Here is a 19999-nt window from a genome sequence, read left to right on the forward strand (position 1 = left end):
GTTGGGGGGGTGGGAGGGATGGGGTGGCTGGGTGATAGACACTGGGGAGGGTATGTGCTATGGAGAGCACTGTGAATTGTGTAAGACTGTTGAATCACAGACCTGTACCTCTGAAACAATTAATACATTATATGTTTAAAAAAGAAGATAGTAGGAAGAGAGAAATGAAGGGGGGGATATCGGTGGGGGAGATGAACCATGAGAGACTATGGACTCTGAGAAACAAACTGAGGGTTCTAGAGGGGAGGAGGGTGGGGCGAATAGGTTAGCCTGGTGGTGGGTATTAAAGAGGGCATGTACTGAATGGAGCACTGGGTGTTATACGCAAACAATGAATCATGGAACACTACATCAAAAACTAATGATGTAACAATAGCCAAACTGTGGAAAGAGCCAAGAGGTCCATCGACAGATGAATGGATAAAGAAGATGTGGTATATATACACAATGGAATATTATGCAGCCATCAAAAGGAATGAGATCTTGCCATTTGCAATGACGTGGATGGAACTGGAGGGTGTTAGGCTGAGTGAAATAAGTCAATCAGAGAAAGACATGTATCATATGACCTCACTGATACGAGGAATTCTTAATCTCAGGAAACAAACTGAGGGTTGCTAGAGTGGTGGGGGGTGGGAGGGAGGGGGTGGCTGGGTGAGAGACATTGGGGAGAGTATGTGCTATGGTGAGTGCTGTGAATTGTGCAAGACTGTTGAATCACAGATCTGTACCTCTGAAACAAATAACGCAATATACGTTAAGAAAAAAAAAAGAAGAAGAAGATAGCAGGAGGGGAAGAATGAAGGGGAGTAAATCGGAGGGGGAGACGAACCATGAGAGACGATGGACTCTGAAAAACAAACTGAGGGTTCTAGAGGGGAAGGGGGTGGGGGGATGGGTTAGCCTGGTGATGGGTATTAAAGAGGGCACGTTCTGCGTGGAGCACTGGGTGTTATACACAAACAATGAATCATGGAACACTACATCAAAAACTAATGATGTAATGTATAGTGATTAACATAACAATAAAAAATTTAAAGTAAAAAAAACCAATGATGTAATGTATGGTGATTAACATAACATAAAAAAAGAGTAACTGTTTAAGATTCAATGAAATCCTTATCAAAATACCAATTGTATTTTTCACAGAACTAGAACAACCAATACTAAAATTTGTATGGAACCACAAAAGACCCCAAAATACCAAACAAATCTTGAGAAAGACAAGCCTGGAGGTATCACAATCCCAGATTTCAAGTTATATTACAAAGCTATAATAATCAAAACAGTGTGGTACTGGCACAAAAAACAGACATTTAGATCAATGGAACAGAATAAAGAGCCCAGAAATAAACCCACGCTTATATGGTTAATCAATCTATGACAAAAGAGACAAGAGTATACAACGGGAAAAAGTTTCCTCAACAAATGGTGTTGGGAAAACTGGACAGCTACATGCAAAAATGAAACTGGACCACTTTCTTACACCATACACAAAAATAAACTCAAAATAGATTAGACCAAAATTGAGTCCTGAAACCACAAAACTCCTAGAAGAAAACATAGGCAGTAATTTCTTGGACGTCGGCCTTAGCAACATTTTTCTAAATATGTCTCCTGAGGCAAGGGAAACAAACACAAAAATAAACTATTGGGATTACATCAAAATAAAAAGCTTCTGCACAGCAAAGGAAACAGTCAACAAACCAAAAGGCAACCTACTGAATAGGAGAAAATATTTGTAAATGATATATCTGATAAGGGGTTAATATCCAAAATACACAGAGAACTTACACAACTCAACACCAAAAATACAAATGATCCAATTAAAATGGGCAGAGGACCTGAATAAATATTTTTCCAAAGAAGACATACAAATGGCCAACAGATACATGAAAGGATGCTCAACATCACTCATCATCACGGAAATGCAAATCAAAACTACAATGAGATATCTATCACCTTATACCTGTTAGAATGGCTAGTATCAAAAAGATAAGAAATAACAAGTGTCAGTAAGGATGTGGAGAGAGGAACCCTCGTGCATTGCTGGTGGGAATGTAAATTGGTGCAGCCACATGGAAAACAGTATGGAGTTTCCTCAAAAAATTAAAAATAGAATTACCATATGACTCAGCAATTCCAGTGCTGGGCATCTACCCAAAGAAAATGAAAACAATAAAAATTTGAAAAGATGTATGTGATGTGGGAAAACAAAGGCAAAAGAAAAATTAAATTTCCTTACTACTTACAACCCATTAACAGGTCCTTGAAACAGGCAGATAGGCAGAGTGACCTTCCTCTAGGGACTCAACTGCCTCGATGTTCATACTTTGCTAAGGGCAAAAGGCAATCTTAGCCCGACCCCCAGGATCCTGTAAGTCTACTTTAACATATAAAAATTCTTTTGGAAACTTCCTTTATCTCTACCCCCCAAGATACCTGTTGGCAGTCATCCCCCAAGCATATGACCCTCCGATATACATTTGAAGGGTCTCATGACTCAGGTTTTTCCAAACATTAATAAATGACCTTATCCTAACAATAGCTAGCCCCTCAAGGTCCTAGAAACCCTGCTTCCAAAATCCCTTAGACTTATGCTTTCCCGAACCCCCTCTCAACCTGAAAGTATATAATCAGCCACTCCTCATGACCCCAGTGTAGCTCTCTGCCCACGGGTCCTGTCCCCAAGCTTTAATAAAACCCCGTTTTGCACCAACGACATCTCAAGAATTCTTTCCTGGACATTGGCTTCAAACCCTAACATCCTTCTTACATCATATGCACCCTCGAAGTAATTCCAATAACCAAGATGTAGAAGCAACCTAGGTGTCCACTGATAGGCGAATGGATAAGGAAGAAAGGTGTGTGTAGACACACACACACACACACACACACACACACACACACACACACAATGAATGTATGCAGTCATAAAAAAAAAGTGGGATTATGCCATTTGCAACAACATAGATGTATCTAGAGGGTATTAAGCTAAGTGAAATTAAGTCAGACTGAAAAAGACCAATACCATACAATTTCACTCATATGTGGAATCTACAAAAAAAAATGAATAAACAAACAAAGAGCTGAATCAGACCTTAAATACAGAGAACTGATGTTCGCCGGGGGCGGAGGGGGGGCAACATGGAAGATATAGTTTTCCAGTTATGGAATGAGTAAGTCAGGACTAGAGGGCACAGCATAGGGAGTACAGTCAATGACATCATAATAGCCTTCTGTGGTGACAGACGGTAGCTACACTTGTGGTGAGCATAGCATAATGTATAAAAAAATTGAATCACAATGTTGTATACCTGAAGCTAATGTACTACTGTGTATCAACTATACTCAAAATAATTTTTAAAATAAATAATAAAAATAAAGATTCAGGGGCGCCTCAGTGGCACAGTGGGTTAGGCGTCTGCCTTCAGCTCAGGTCATGATCTCAGGGTCCTGGGGTGGAGCCCCATGGCAGGCTCTCAGCTCGGTGGGGAGTCTGTTTCTCCCCCTCACTCTCCCTCTGTGCTCTCTCTCCCTCTCACAAATAAATAACTAAAATCTTTAAAAAAAAAAATAAAGATTCAAACGTAAAAATATTTAAATGCTTAAATTTAACTATAATTACGCTAATTGTTTTCACTAGTTTTTTTTTAAGATTTTAGTTATTGGGGGGCGCCTGGGTGGCTCAGTTGGTTAAGATTTTAGTTATTGGGGCGCCTGGGTGGCTCAGTCGTTAAGCGTCTGCCTTCGGCTCAGGTCATGATCCCGGGGTCCTGGGATCAAGCCCCGCATCGGGCTCCCTGCTCCATGGGAAGCCTGCTTCTCCCTCTCCCACTCCCCCTGCTTGTGTTCCCTCTCTCACTGTGTCTCTCTCTATCAAATAAATAAATAAAATCTTTAAAAAAAAAGATTTTAGTTATTTGTCAGAAAGAGAGAGAGAGCACAAGCAGGGGGAGTGGCAGGCAGAGGGAGAAGCAGACTCCCTGCAGAGCAGGGAGCCCGATGCGGGACTTGATCTCAGGACCCCAGGATCATGACCTGAGCCGAAGGCAGACGCTTAACCGACTGAGCAACGGAGGCATCCCAGTTTTCACTAGTTTTAATGTCTTTTTCGATTTTCATTACAATGTGAATAGAATGTTCTTACAATTGAAATAGATATGTAATTTCTGTTCTACTTCTTTTATTAACAGTGTGAACATTTTTCCATATAGCCACAGAATCATATTAATCTCTTTAATGTTGACCTGTAGATACAAGTTACTTAATCATTTCTCTATTGCTATATGTTTCCATTGTTTACTATCCCAAAGAAAACAGCTAAAAACATCTTCATGTTTAAATTATTCTTGTCCTTTGAAGTATTTCCTTGGGAAAAATTCTTGAGACAATTATTCAAAGTAAATAAATATATTTAAGATTTGCAAAAGCCATGGCCAAACCATCCATCCAAAACAAAACAAAACAAAAAAGTTAAATACTGACAATGACACTAAGAGAAAATCTACTTGTTTACTTGTCTCTATAAAGTCTTAGGAATTCCCATGAAGAACTTTCAAATCAGGTCTTCTCTATCCTATACTATCCTATACAGCTCATTTATTTATTTTTCAAGTAATCTCTACACCTAATGTGGGGCTTGAACTCACGACCCCGAGATCAAGAGTTGTACGCTGACCCAGATACCCTTTGTGCAACTAATTATTGAAGTAGGACTTAACACGTGGTAACATGTGTAAAGGTAGGACTTTACATTTATATATATTAAACATTAAACAATCCAACATTAATTATCTCTCCCAGTTCTGTCCTGTCCAATTTTTCTATGATCAAAAACAAAACATGTGTGTGTGTATATGTGTATGACCCATATATATATATGACCCTGACCAAAGACAGAACTCACACAAATTGTGGGTAAAACGTTTTAGTTACAAGCCCTCCTATTATCCAGTTCACATGCAAGAATGTCATGAGCTTTGTGAAATGCTCCCCTAAAATCAAACCCCACCGTCAGACCCAGAGTATGCTGTCAGTCAGAGGAGTGGGGTGAGGGAAGGGATCTCTTTACTCTTTAACTTACACACCTCTGAGTTGTATGAGTTATATTTGGAAGGAATAGCTATTATTTGTTTTATTAACAATAATGAGGCAGGAGGAAAGGAAAGATGATGAAAAGTGAAAGGAAATGATGCACTGCTCTCTACAAATTTCCCTGGCTTGCCAGGGAATTACAATCCAAAAGACAAACAAGGTAAATTTAGCCAAGACTCACTAAACTCTTCCTGGCTCCTTAGAATTACTGCTTTTCTAAATGTTCACAAAACATCTTTCCTGGAAGTTCTAGTTCCCCTTGTTTGTTACTCCTTAAAGATTATGAACAGGAATTTTTGCAATTGTATTTGCCAGTTCTTTCATAAATTTCTAGATGTAATTTCTCTTGGAATGCAGACTAATTCAAAGATGTACTTATTTATTTGTATATAACACACGCATGCGTGTGTTGGGAGGGCAGAGGAAGAGGGACAAGCAGACTCCCTGCTGAGCTAGGAGCCTGCTACGGACGCGGGGCTCGATCCCAGGACCCTGAGATCGTGACCTGGGCCAAAGGCTTAACTGACAGAGCCACCCAGGTGCCCCTAGAATGCAGACTAATTCAAAATGGCCAAATGCTATCCTATCTCTTATCTTCAACATGCTTTTAACTAGATTTTTTTTTTTTTTGGCCAAGACAGGAAATCATTCTCCACAGAAATGACAAAGCATAAGAAATTGCTACAATCTGCTACTTTTCTGTCCTCTCTTATGCTACATTAAATATATTTTTAAAAGATGACGCAAAGGTGCCAAAATATTAACAATCATTAAATAAAGGCAACCAGTATCTGGGTGTTTCCTATGTTTCAAAATATTCAGGATTTAAAGTTACAAGACATATACTAGTACACCCAAGGAGTAGGCTCTCTTGTACTACTTTTTAGTCTAGATCGATCCCAAAAGCTTCTTTTCTTGTGTTCACATTTTTTCACAAGTTGATTTTGAGGCTCAACCTTACTAATATTTTTCTTAAGAAGTCTATTCAAGGGCGCCTGGGTGGCTCAGTTGGTTGAGCGACTGCCTTCGGCTCAGGTCATGATCCTGGAGTCCCGGGATCGAGTCCCACCTCGGGCTCCCTGCTCCGCAGGAAGCCCACTTCTCCCTCTCCCACTCCCCCTGCTTGTGTTCCCTCTCTCGCTGTGTCTGTCAAATAAATAAATAAAATCTTTTAAAAAAAAAAAAAAGTCTACTCAAGTGCCTGAAAGTCACTGGCTAGATGGTCTCTTTTTCCATTTCAGTAATCCTCGTATTTTTCTAGGCATATCTCACTGAATTTTTTAAATAAATGATACTCAAAAGTATAAAAAGGAATACACTGAAAGTTTCCCTTCCACTCCCGCTAGTCATTATCTCTTCCTGCTGGCAACAGCTTTATTAGTACCTTATATATACTTCCATACCCATTTTATGTTTATACATGCCGGTATTTTCCTTCTTTCTTTACACAAATGATACCATACGTATATATGTGGTTCTGTTCCTTACATTTTCATTCAGTAATATAACCTGGAAATTTATCCACAGCCATGTCAGGAGCTTTTAAATGTTTTCTGGCTCCATAGTATTTGTATAGATTCACCATGATTTAACCAGTCTTCAAACTGATGGACTTCAGTTACTCCCAAGTTTTTGCTACTACAAATAATACTGCAAAGACCAAACCTGCTCATTTATTTTTTTATAGCTGTGCAAAAATATCTGTAAGAAACATTCTCAAAGCGGGTATTGCTAAGTCAAAGGGTATGTGCATTTTTAATGTTGATAGGTAATAACAAATGTCCCTTTTTAGTGGCTGTGCCAATTTACTGTCCTATCAGCACTCTATGAGCCCCTGTATCACCACATTGCCCTTCACAAAATATTAACACATTTTTGGTTAATTGTCAGTCTGCTAAGTGAAATACACATTTTACTTACATTTTCTTTTATTAAGGAAGCTGAGCATCTATTCATTTTGATTCCCTTTTCTATGAACTAACTGTTCACATCCTTTACCCATTTTCCTATTGGTTTATTGATCTTTCTCATAATCTGTTTTTAAAATCTAAATGGTGGGGCGCCTGGGTGGCTCAGTCGTTGGGCGTCTGCCTTCGGCTCGGGTCATGGTCCTGGGATTGAGCCCCGCATCGGGCTCCCTGCTTGGCAGGAAGCCTGCTTCTCCCTCTCCCACTCCCCCTGCTTGTGTTCCCTCTCTCGCTCTGTCAAAAAATAAATAAAATCTTTAAAAAATAAATAAATAAATAAAATCTAAATGGTTTCCTATATGTTCTTCATGACGAAATGACTACATAATTCCTCAAATATTTGAAAAGAACTGAGAGGAAGGACACAAGCAGATACTTTACAACCATGTTCACAGTGCTATTATTCACAAAGACCCAAGAGATGGAACTAACCCAAATATCAATGTGGTGTATGCATACAATGGAATATTATTCAGCCTTAAAAAGAAAGGGAATTCTGCCACATGCTACAACATGGATGAACCCTGAGGACACCATGTTAAGTGAAGTAAGCCAGTAAGGACAAATACTGTATGAGTCCACTTAAAAGAAGTACCTAGAGTAGTCAAATTCATAGAGAAAGTAGAATTGTGGTTGTCAAGGGCTGTGGGGAGGGGGAAAGTGTTGTTTAATGGCTAAGAGTTTCAGTTTTGCAAAATGAAAGGAGTTCTGGAGACAGATGGTGGTGATGGTTGCGCAACAATGTGAATGTACTTAACACTACTGAACTGTAGCACACTTAAAAATTGTTAAAATGGTCTGGGGCACCTGGCTGGCTCAGTCGGTGGAGAGTGCCACTCTTGATTTCAGGGTTGTGAGTTCAAGCCCCACTCTGGAGGTAGAGATTACTTAAAATGGTCTGGGGCGCCTGGCTGGCTCAGTCAGTGGAGTATGCCACTCTTGATCTCAGGGCTGTGAGTTCAAGCCCCACTCTGGAGGTAGAGATTACTTAAAAATAAAATCTTAAAAAAAAATTAAGATGGTCAATGTTATCTGTATTTTAGCACAATTTGAAAAATAATACGAAATTTAATTCCCAATATTTTAAGTTTTGTAGAGTTTTGATTTGCTTCAGCTTTAATTGGGACACCGGATTGTGAAATCAAACCACACGTCTGGCTCTGTGCTCAGCGTGGACTCCATTTGGGATTCTCTGTCTCTCCCTCTCCCCCTCCGCCTCCCCCTCTCCCCACACCCTCTCATGCGTGCACGCTCTCTCTCTCTCTCAAATACATAAATAAAATCTTAAAAAAAAAAAAGATGGGAGGGAATATATCTAAGTGGTTAAATCGTGACCACCAGAAATTCAGACTTAAGGGAGGTCAAGGTTAATATCTGGTATTAATGGGTTCAAGAAAACATAGATGGATCTCCCAAAAACTGGGAACACAATAAGGGACAGTCCAAGTGGACACTTCTCAGAAACCCAGACTGCATCTAGGAAGCCTCGTCAAAGAAACATAGTACAAGTCATGCAACTGGGGATCAGGGCCAACTAACAAGAACTGAGTGAGACCTCACTCTCATCAGGTAGTTGGAGTACTGGACGGATTACCTGGACAGAGCCTAAGTGAGATATTTTTTACCCTAAGTCCATAGGTTCTCAAGGTATCTTCTAACTGAAGATATTCATTAACTTCTCACTGAAATTTAGCATTTTCCAAAATTGTGCACATAGGCCAAAAAATCAGTTGGATTAGTAGCACCTGTGACCACACATATTTTATTTTTTTTAAATAGTTTTTTTTTAAGATTTTTATTTATTTATTGAGAGAGAGAGAGAGAATAGTAGAGAGAGCATGAGAGGGAGAAAGGTCAGAGGGAGAAACAGACTCCCTGCTGAGCAGGGAGCCCAACGCGGGACTCGATCCTGGGGCTCCAGGATCATGACCTGAGCCGAAGGTAGACGCGCAACCAACTGAGCCACCCAGGCGCCCAACCACACATATTTTATATCACACTGCAGCTATTACAGATATCTCAAGATATAAGTAACATGCATCACTATTTCAAAATTACAATATTAGACCTGCCACTAGATTTTTGTCATTTAATATATTAATGAACACATGATATTACAATTTTTAAGTATTTTGATAACTTTATTTCACATAACTGGATTTCAACTGAAATCTTAGGTATTTTCTACCCCCACCCCCAAGTTTTTATTTAAATTCCAGTTAGTTAACATATGGTGTAATACTAGTTTCAGGTGCAGAATTTGGTGATTCAGCGCTTCCATACAAGACCCGGTGCTCATCACAGGTGCCCCCCTTAATCCCCATCACCTATTTCACCCATCCCCCACCCACCTGCCCTCTGGTGACCATCAGTGTGTTCCCTATAATTAAGAGTCTGTTTCTTGATCTTCCTCTTTTGTTTCCCCCTATGTTTGTTTGTTTTTTTCTTAAATTACACACAAGTGAATTCATATGGTATTTGTCCTTCTCTTGACTTGTTTCGCTTAGCATTATACTCTCTAGCTCCACCCACATGGTTGCAAATGGCAAGATTTCCTTCTTTTTTATGGCTGATACTCTATTGCATACATATGCCACATCTTCTTTATCCACTCATCAGTTGATGGACATTTCGGTTCTTCCCACAATTCGGCTATTGTTGATGCTGCTGCTATGAACATTGGGATACATATACTCCCTTTGAATCTGTATTTTTGTATCCTTTGGTAAATACCTAGTAGTGCAATCGCTGGATCATAGTGTAGTTCTATTTTTAACCTTTTGAGGAATCTCCATACTGTTTTCTACAGTAGCTGCACCAGTTTGCAGTCCCAACAACAGTGCAAGGGGGTTCCCCCTTCTCCACATCCTCACCAACACCTGTTGGTGTGTGTGAGGTGATATCTCATTGCAGTTTTGATTTGTATTTCCCTGATAGTGAGTGATGTTGAGCATCTTTTCATGTGTCTGTTAGCCATCTGGATGTCCTTTGGAAAATGTCTATTCATATCTTCTGCCCATTTCTTAACTGGATTATTTGGGTTTGGGGTGCTGAGTTTTATAAGTTCTTTACATGAAATCCTATGTATTTTCTGTATTTAAAAACACTTTAGGACACCTGGGCAGCTCAATCAAGTGTCTGCCTTCGGCTCAGGTCATGAACTCAGGGTCCTGGGATTGAGCCCCATGTCAGGCTCCCTGCTCAACAGGGGGTATGCTTATCCTCTCCTTCTGCCCCTCCCCCACTTGTGCTCTCTCGCGTTCTCTCTAATATATAAATAAATTCTTTAAAAAAAACACACACACTTTTTTTATGGCTGGCTCAGTCGGTAGAGTGTGTGACTCTTGATCTCGGGCTTTTGAGTTCAAGCTCCATATTGGGTGTAGAGATTACTTAAAAATAAAATCTTAAAAAAATTCTAAAGTGCTCCCAAGATTTATCAGACTGCTAAAGGTCTTTATCCTAGATAAAGAATCAAAGAAACTTTGATGACATGAGAGGAGTTTGGTGGTAAGTCTCCAACATATAGCACATGCTTTCATTTTCCTTATCTTAACTGCACAATATTCATTCAAAATGTTAACAATTTCTTTAACTCTTCTAAAAATTCTTCTAAAAATGACTGTTATTGTTTAAAAGCGGAAGAATCCACTGGGAAAGTCACCTGGCAAAGGCACCTGAACAAAGAGCAAGAGTTCGATCTATACCATCAAAACAGTTCTCACCTATTTTCCGCCTTTTCAGCCCAGCAGCTAACCCTTGTGGGAAGTGCACTCTCTCCGCCTGGTGGGCTGTCACTTACCCACTACAGGAGTGGACACATGGCCCGGGACAGCCAATATGATGACTCCTCACCTCCATTTCCTTGCATATAGCAACTGGTCCACATGTAAAGATCCTAACCCAAGGAGAGTCAGTCTTTTAGAAAATGACATGGGCTCTTGAAGAGAGGATCCATCTCTCTTTCCCAAGACCTTAAAACAAAAGGACCACTTAAACCTGGAATAGCTGAGAGGTACCTCTGCCACTATTTGGAAAAATCTGTCTGAAAATAAGGCCAAAAAAGAAAGTGGAGTTGATCCAACTATGCCTAAAGCCTTTCATTAGCCCAGTTAAATGAACCAGTAAAGTCTTTCTTTTGTTTACATGAGTTTGAGCAGTTTCTTTCTCCCTCGACTGAAAGAATTAAGATATTTGTTCCTATGTAATACGGACATTATAGGCAGCCAGTCTGCTGGAGAGAAATTCAACCTTGTCCACTACATGCTAGTTATAGGACACTGGATAATCCAATCTGTGTCTCAGTTTTCTCATCTTTGTAAAATGTAGATGGTATTAGGACCTACTTCACAGGGCTGTTGTGAGAATTCAACGAGTTTTTATGTGTAGAAGTGCTCAACGTAAATGTGGCCATTAAGATCTCTTAATGATTAAGATTGTTAACATCATAAATTAGATTCTATATTTAGATAAGGGGAAAATATTCCATAAATCCAAAGAAATATATCACAAATTCAGAATAACAGTAGCTGACATGGGAAGTTTAATTGCAGTAAGTTAGGGCACCTGGGTGGCTCAGTCGGTTAAGCGTCTGCCTTCGGCTCAGGTCATGAGCCCAGGGTCCTGGGATCGAGCCCCCCATCCCGGCTCCCTGATAAGCAGGGAGCCTGCTTCTCCCTCTGCCTCTTCCCCTCCCCCCCCCCTCGTCCTGTCTCTCTCTCTCTCTCTCTCTCTGTCTCTCTCTAATAAATAAAAAAAAAAAAAATTACCACCCAAGGGGCGCCTGAGTGGCTGCCTTCGCTCAGGTCGTGGTCCCAGGGTCCTGGGACCGAGCCCCACATCGGGCTCCCTGCTCGGCGAGGAGCCTGCTTCTCCCTCTCCCTGCCTCTCTGCCTACTTGTTTTCTCTCTGCCAAATAAATAAAATCTTGAAAAAAAAATTACCACCCCAAAATGTGACAACTTCCAAGTATTTAGCCCAATTTTTTTTAAAGCAAGTTCTACCCCCAATGCGGGGCTCAAACTCACAACCCCAAGATCAAGAGTCACATGCCCTACCAAATGAGCCAGCAAGGCGCCCATTATTTAGCACAGTTTTAAACAAATGCTGTTTTAAAAATCTGTTCTTTTTGAAGTGTTTTTAGTTGTGGTAAAATACGCATAAAATTTATCATCTTAACCATTTTTAAGTGTAGAATTCAGTAGCATTAGATATATTCACATTCTTGCGCAACCAATAACCAAAACCTCATCCAGCCAAATTGAAACTCTATACCCATTCAACAACTCCCATAACCCTCTCTCCCCAGCCCCCACTTTGTTTTTATGAACTTGACTACTCGAGGTATCTCATATAAGTGGAATCAAACAGTATTTGTCTTTGTGACTGGCTTATTTCACTTACCATAATGTCTTTGCTGTCTTTTTATGCTAAATGTCAAAGCCCGTCTCCAAGTTGTACTACAGCCTCACAGATTCTTAGCCTTCCCAAACTGAATTGTCTCATATTTAAGTAGGTCCTCCAAAAAGCTTTAAGCATTTCCTAAGAGGCCAAAAGCACTCCTTCTCTCTAAAACACCAATAACTAAAATCTACACCAAACCCACGATTTTTATGACAAAACTGTATGAATGCGAATAAGATTAATCAATAACTTTGTGCCCTTTCTCTACACACTTTTAAATACCAGCAAATCTCTCCAAACCACTCCTCCACAAATTTATCCCAGCCATTCCTAATAATTGGCAAACCATGATGTTTCTCCTTTCCGGTAGACCCTATTTACTCTCTGGGCCATGGTTTTTTTTTTCAAGTTAAATTCAAGTTAGTTAACATATAGTGTATTATTAGTTTCACTCTCTGGGTTATATTCATTGCATACTTACTGTCTGCCATATTGTTTTCTAGTGGACTCGCTTGCATATTTCCCAGCAAAATGCTAAAGCAGGAAAAGTACCATATACTTTTTAAAAAACAAACTCTGAAGTGCTAAGTATACAACAAATATTCTATTAAAGTGTATGATAAACTGACTTTAATAAATCAAACAGAAGGGGCACCTGGGTGGCTCAGTCGGTTAAGCGGCTGCCTTGGGCTCAGGTCATGATCTCAGGATCCTGGGTTAAGCCCCTACTCAGGGGGGAGCCTGCTTCTCCCTCTCCCTCTGACCTTCCTGCCCCCTCTCGCCCCCCACTCGTGTTCTCTCTCTCTCAAATAAATAAAATCTTTAAAAAAATAATCAAAAAGAAAAAATCAAAACCACCAGAAAATAGTAACAACTCTAGTTTTATTGTTGAACATTTACACCTTACAAAAATAAGTATTGAGATGATCCAAGAAGCCTGTTTAAAATCAGTAAAAGGTGAAAACAATATTGTGCTGCAGGGTTAAGATTCACTTAAGATTGAATTAGATTCAATTAAGTATGCATGACTAAATTAAAAATTAAAAAGTTAGCCCTATAAGTACAGAAACAGAGTACAGAGTAACAGATCTTCCAAAGAAGTAGAAAAGAAAAAATGAAAAGAAAAAACAAGATCAAACCTCAATCCAAAAAAGGCAAGAAAGGAGGGGAAAAAAATCAAAGTATCAAGTGTAAGATGGTAGAAAAAGTCCAAATCCATTCATTCAACAGTTACATTATGGAAAATCTACCAAAAGCCAGATACTGTTTTAGGCACGAGGAATACAGCAGTTAACAAAACATACAAAAATATCTGCCCTCAGGAAGATTCTATCCTCGTGGGGGAAACACAATAAACCAGACAAATGAATAAACCACATGGCATGTCAAATGATGGTAAGCACAATGACAATGACTACAATGGAGATGTAAGGGAAGGCTACGTGGGGGAAGACCTCACTGAGAAGCTAATATTCCAAAAAATATGAGGGAGTTAAGGGATTAAACCATGTACACAGATGGGGGGAGAGCATTCCAGGCAAAGGAACCCCAACTGCAAATATCCTGAGGCTGGGATGTGCTTGAGGAGGCCAGAGAATAAAGAGGAGCAGTAGCAAGAGATGAGATCAGAGGTAAAACAGGAGGGGATCACACAGGACCTCGGGGGCCACTCTACCAACTTTGGCTTTTACTCTGAGTGAAATGGGTAGTCCCTGCAGGATTTTTTGAAAGGAGGGCAATAATAATTTTTTTTTTTTTTAAGAGGATCATTTTAGATGCTGTGATGAAAAGAGACTAAGGAGAAAAAGCAGACTAGTTAGGCGGCTATGGCAGTAATCCAGGTGAAAGACAAGCTGTAAATTGGACTAGTGGAAGTGATGAGAAAAGCTTGGGAGTCTGAACAGACTCTGAAGGCGAAGGGCACAGGATCTGCTGATAAATTCTATGTGTGGTGTGAAAGAGATGAGTCATGGATGACTCCAAAAGTTTGGGCCTGAACAAATACCTCAGTAATGACAATGAATAAGTACAAAAACCTGCCAGTCAAAAGGCAGAGCCTGTCGACTTGGATTTTTAAAAATCCCCAGCGATATGCTGTTTATAAAAGCATAGAGAAAGATTAAAAGTAAAATGATGGGGAACGTTGAGACAAATATCAAATGACAGCGGCCTTGCTATACTAATGTCAGACGGAGGAGAAGTCGGCTCTCTTAATCTCCTCTTTCTTTAACAGTTTAGCATTTGTGAACCCTGTCTTCCCGACACTTCCCGAGACTGTTGTTCCTTCGGGGACAGGGATGTCACGCCCTCGTATGGACCCACCCACAACTTAGACCAATCCCCAGCTGGTGGTAATTAACTATTTCAAAATGTTCAATGTTCTGCACCTACTTCACGTTATTTCTCCTCCGTCAGAGATGTTAAGTGATTTGGAACTTCAGGGCCGTTTCTCTAGCCTGAGCAATTTCCCTCTTCCGAAGTGACACGCCAGCAAGGCTTCTACGCAAAGTGCTGGGCCGCTCTGCGGGTCCCGCTCCCTCGCCCGCGGCCCGAGCTGGGGCCCCCGCCCGCCCGGACTCCCTTCCAGCCGGCGAGTCTGGGTCTAGTCGGGGCTGCAGGGAGCAGGCAACGCCCAACTCTGACAACCTGAGAAGTTTCTAGGAGAGGACAGAAGGAGCGAAGCACTGCAGGGTGACGCCCCGGCCACAGGCCAGCCACCAACGCTTGGCTCCCGCAGCCCCGCAGCCCCTCCGAAGCTCACCTGCCCCGCGGCTAGCCCGGGTGGTCGGAGCCGCGACCCTCGCACGCGCCGGTCCGCAGCGAAGCTTCCGGCTTTGGCCGGAAATGTTTCTTTAGGGAGACAGGAAGTCCCGCCTCCGTGGCATGAGCTGCGGCCGCTGGAGCTCAGGCGTGAACGTAATAGGCGAGGGTGTTGGGAGCGGAGAGATGTTAGGTTCTTCCACCCAAACTTGGGCAGGCTCTCGGCCCCTGTCCTACATAGCTGATTCCCGCAAACTCAGGATGTCAGAACGACCCAATGACCGTGCATGTTCTGGTTTACTTGTTTTTCAGTACCATGTTTATTCAGAGTCTACCACGCACAAAGCGTGTCGTCACAGAGAAAAAAACAGTGTTGAGGGGCGCCTGGGTGGCTCGGTGGGCTGAGCGTCTGCCTTCGCCTGGGATCAGGTCCCGCATCGGGCTCCCTGCTCAGCTGGGAGTCTGCTTCTCCCTCTGTGTTCTCTCTCTCATGTTCTCTCTCAAGTAAATTAAAAAAAAATAAAAATCTTTAAAAAAAAATAAAAATAGGGGCGCCTGGGTGGCTCAGTCGGTTAAGTGTCTGCCTTCGGCTCAGGTCATGGTCCCAGGGTCATGGAATCGAGTCCCACATCGGGCTCCCTGCTCAGCGGGAAGCCTGCTTCTCCCTCTCTCACTCCCCCTGCTTGTGTTCCCTCTCTCGCTGTGTCTCTCTCTGTCAAATAAAATCTTTAAATAAAGAAAGAAAAAAAAAAGTGTTGATGCCTCAAAAGCTAAAAATAATAATAATAATAATAAATTAGGTAAAACATAAGGCAGAATAAAAGTAAATACAATAATAGAGCAAATTCCATAGGCATGTTACTTTCTAAGCCTCAGTATTCTCCTATGTAACTAGCTCAATGGATCAACTGGTTTGTTGTGAGGATCAAATGAGATGACACAAATAAACTTTTAGCAATGGTGATTAAAGCACACAGTACCTGTGATGTTGTTCTCACTAGTTGAAAATAGGAGGCCTTTCACCCACCCGAGGGGAAATTGAATAAAAACTCAGGGAGGTAGCATTCATGCTATTAAAGTTGAGAAGAATTTCAGTACATGAGATAGATACCCATGTGAACCTGTAAAAACTGCTTTTGTTGATTAATGAAAGGATACAGGATGAAAAACCTTGCTCCCTAGAACAAACTTTCAGGAGCTTTGTTGTTTGAAATCCTGTCAGTAAGAAAGGAACATCCCTCTCCTGCCTGGCTGAGCTGAGCCATGTGGATCATTTTGACACGTTCCCAGCCTAGGTATAGAGCTTCACATAAGGGGTTTTCAGATATAACATTCCATATTTATTTTAACTTTGTAGTTGTCAAGGATTCTAGACCTTAGAGTCTGCTTCACAGCCCAGACAAGAGCCTCCCTAATTCTTACCTATACTCCAACCAATCCTGTGCTATCCCTGTCTCTTCCCCACCTTTTTTTTAGTTAGACTTCCCCAGTTGCTCTGGTGTTGTGGTCTCACTTGTTTCAGCCAGTTAATAAACCTTTGTGGGCGCCTGGGTGGCTCAGTTGGTTAAGCGACTGCCTTTGGCTCAGGTCATGATCCTGGAGTCCCGGGATCGAGTCCCGCATCGGGCTCCCTGCTGCTCAGCGGGGGGGTCTGCTTCTCCCTCTGACCCTCCCCCCTCTCATGTGCGCGCGCTCTCTCTCTCTCTCTCATTCTCGCTCTCTCAAATAAATAAATAAATAAAATCTTTTAAAAAAATAATAAACCTGACTTTGTTAGACTATAGGTTTGTCTTTCATGGGCTTTATCACTGTTTATTTTGACCAAGCTTCTTGCACTCATGAAGGTTGGAGGACACTTTTAACCCTAACTTAGACAAAAACTGAATCAGAATAAAGGCAAATGATTTACTGACATTCATATGTGCCCTAAAAAGAGCTGTGGACTTTTTAACCTGAAGGTTTTAAAATTCCCTTTTGGGGACACCTGGGTGGCTCAGTCGGTTAAGCGTCTGCCTTCGGCTCAGGTCATGATCCCAGGGTCCTGGAATCGAGTCCCGCATCAGGCTCCTTGCTGAGCATGGAGCCTGCTTCTCCCTCTGCCTGCCTCTGTCTCTCTCTCTCTCTCTCTCTCTCTCTCTCTGATAAATAAAAAAATCTTTAAAAAATAAAATAATAAAATAAATAAAATAAATAAAATTGCCTTTTGGCAGAGAAAAACCACTGTTCTAGAAAATTGTTTGGCATCCGCCAAATTCAGACCACCCCACCACAAGACACAGGAAGCATGAATCTTTTTCTTTGTAAAATATTTTCTTGTCTCCACTAAATTGTGACAATATTTGCCCAGTTTTATCAAGAGTGAAATAATGATCCTTTTGCCTTCAGTCCTTTTCTTGTCACATTTATGCCGTACACTGCTGCCTCAACTATGTTACCTACTTGAAGTACTTACTTTGCTAAATCTTTCCCTCAAAGACGTGTATACCTCCTGCCTCTCATTCCTCACCTCCTTCTCACTTTTATCCCTTTCAGCCTGGACTTCTGGCTTCACGAGTGACTTCAAATCACCGAGATGATTCTTCAGTCGCCCTATCCCTTGATTTCTCTATGGCATAGGTTGATAGGATTAATTCTCACCCTTTGTTGTAAAAGTTGTATTTAAGGGATGCCTGGGTGGCTTAGTCAGTTGAGCATCCTCCCAACTCTTGATTTCCGCTAGGGTCGTGGTCTAGGGGTTGTAAGATAGAGCCCTGATTCAGGCTTCATGCTCAGCGATGAGTCTGCTTGTCCCTCTCCCTCTGCTCCTTCCCCCTGCTTGCTCTCTCTCTCTCAAATAGGTGAATAAAGTCTTTAAAAATAAATTAAATAAATAAAAATAAAAGTTGTATTTAAAACATTATAGAAAAAAGCTCAAACTTAAAATACTGAATATTTGCAATGGAATCCCTTTTGAATCTCATCATTGGTGCCTTGAGTAAATATTTAGCGAGTGCCAGCTCTGCACCAAATACTGTTTTCCAGGCATTGGAGATCTAGCAGTGAGAAAGGGATGCAGTGTTCCAGTCCTGGTACATTTATATTCTAATGGCATGAGGCAGATGATACATAAATAAAACCAATAATTTCAGATTGTGCTAAGTGCAATAAAGGAAATAGAGGGTGCTATAATAAGATGTAACCAACTTAGAGTAGGAAGGTAAAGGTTGTAAGGTAAAGTAGGAAGGTAAAGGTTGTTCAAAATTGTATTTGAACTGGGGCGCCTGGGTGGCTCAGTTGGTTAAGCATCTGCCTTCAGCTCAGGTCATGATCCCAGGGTCCTGGGATCGAGCCCCACGTCGGGCTGCCTGCTGAGCGGGGAGCCTGCTTCTCCCTCTCCCTTTGCCTCCCCCCCGGCTTGTGCTCTCTCTCTCTTTCAAGTTAAAAAAAAAAAGAGAGAGAGAGAGAGACGGTATTTGAACTGATAGCTGCAAGATAAGAAGGATCCAGCAAAGTTAAAAATAAATAAATACATAAAACAAACAAATAAAAAAAGCTGAGAGGTGCCTGAGTGGCTCAGTCAGTTGAGCATCGGACTCTTAGTTTCGGCTCAAGTCATGATCTCATGGGTTGTGGGATTGAGCCCTGAGTCAGCTTTCTTGCTGACCGGGGTAGGGGTGGGGGTGGGGGTGGGGGTGGGGGTGGGGATTCTGCTTGAAGATTCTCTCCCTCTGCCCCTCCCCCACACTTGAGCACAAGCACTCAAGTTCTCTCTCTCTTTCTCTCATAAATAAATAGATAAATAAATAAATCTTAAAAGAAAAACTGGAAGAAGAGCATTACAGGGCTAAGTAAGAGCAAATATGAAGATCTCTAAATGGAAAATACTGACTTACAACTTTTATAGATCTTTCTAGGGGCACCTGGGTAGCTCAGTGGGTTAAGCAGCTACCTTTGGCTCATGTCATGATCTCGGAGTCCTGGGATTGAGCCCCACGTAGGGCTCCCTGCTCAGTGGGGAGCCTGCTTCTCTCTCTCCCTCTGCCTGCCACTCCCCCTGCTTGTGCTTTCTTTCTCTGTCCAATAAGATCTTTAAAAAAAAAAAAAGATCTTTTTTTTTTTAAAGATTTTATTTATTTATTTGAGAGACAGAGAGAATGAGAGAGAAAGCACATGAGATGGGGGGAGGGTCAGAGGGAGAAGCAGACTCCCTGCTGAGCAGGGAGCCCGATGCGGGACTCGATCCAGGGACTCCAGGATCATGACCTGAGCCGAAGGCAGTCGCTTAACCAACTGAGCCACCCAGGCGCCCTAAAAAAAAAAAAAGATCTTTCTAGTGCTACAAGTTAACAGGGATGGGAGGGAGGGGAGAGGGTGAGTTAAGAGGGAAGACGATGAGTAGAGAGGTCAGTTATGAACTATTACAGTCATTTCATATACAGCACACACACACAAAAATGGTGGTTTAGGGGTGCCTGGCTGGCTCAGTGGGTAGAGCATGTGATTCTCAATCTCAGGGTCATGAGTTCAAGGCCCAAGATGGGCATGGAGCCTAATTAAAAAAGAAAAATTTTTTAAAAAGAAAATGGTGGCTTAAACCAGAAAGGTAGGAGCAAAACTTGAAGACTGGGGGTTTATTTTTTTTTAATTGTTATTATTTTAAGATTTTATTTATTCATTTGAGAGAGAAACAGAGAGAGAACAAGCAGGGAGAGAGGCAGGCAGAGGGAGAGGGAGAAGCAGACGCCCCGCTGAGCCAGGAGCCCAACATAGGGCTCCATCCCAGGACCTGGAGA

The 19999-nt window shown here is 41.5% G+C and overlaps 1 protein-coding gene across 3 annotated transcripts in view; it reads right to left on the reverse strand.

The window, feature by feature from the left end:
• Positions 1 to 15672, reverse strand: part of TBCE (tubulin folding cofactor E) — a 70319-nt gene extending 54647 nt beyond the window's left edge. The window contains exon 1 of one of the 3 annotated variants that reach the window (XR_003204181.2): positions 15229 to 15672. The gene's annotated coding sequence lies outside the window, so the exon portion shown is untranslated. Of the gene's footprint in view, positions 1 to 14858; positions 15007 to 15228 lie in introns of those variants that run through there. The other 2 variants (XM_025850806.2, XM_025850808.2) reach the window with 2 other exon arrangements.
• Positions 15673 to 19999: the final 4327 nt, after the last annotated feature.

Source organism: Callorhinus ursinus, unplaced genomic scaffold, assembly GCF_003265705.2.
Source record: "Callorhinus ursinus isolate GAN/ISIS: 27379988/994484 unplaced genomic scaffold, GSC_fseal_2.0 scaffold32, whole genome shotgun sequence".
Lineage (NCBI taxonomy): Eukaryota > Metazoa > Chordata > Mammalia > Carnivora > Otariidae > Callorhinus > Callorhinus ursinus.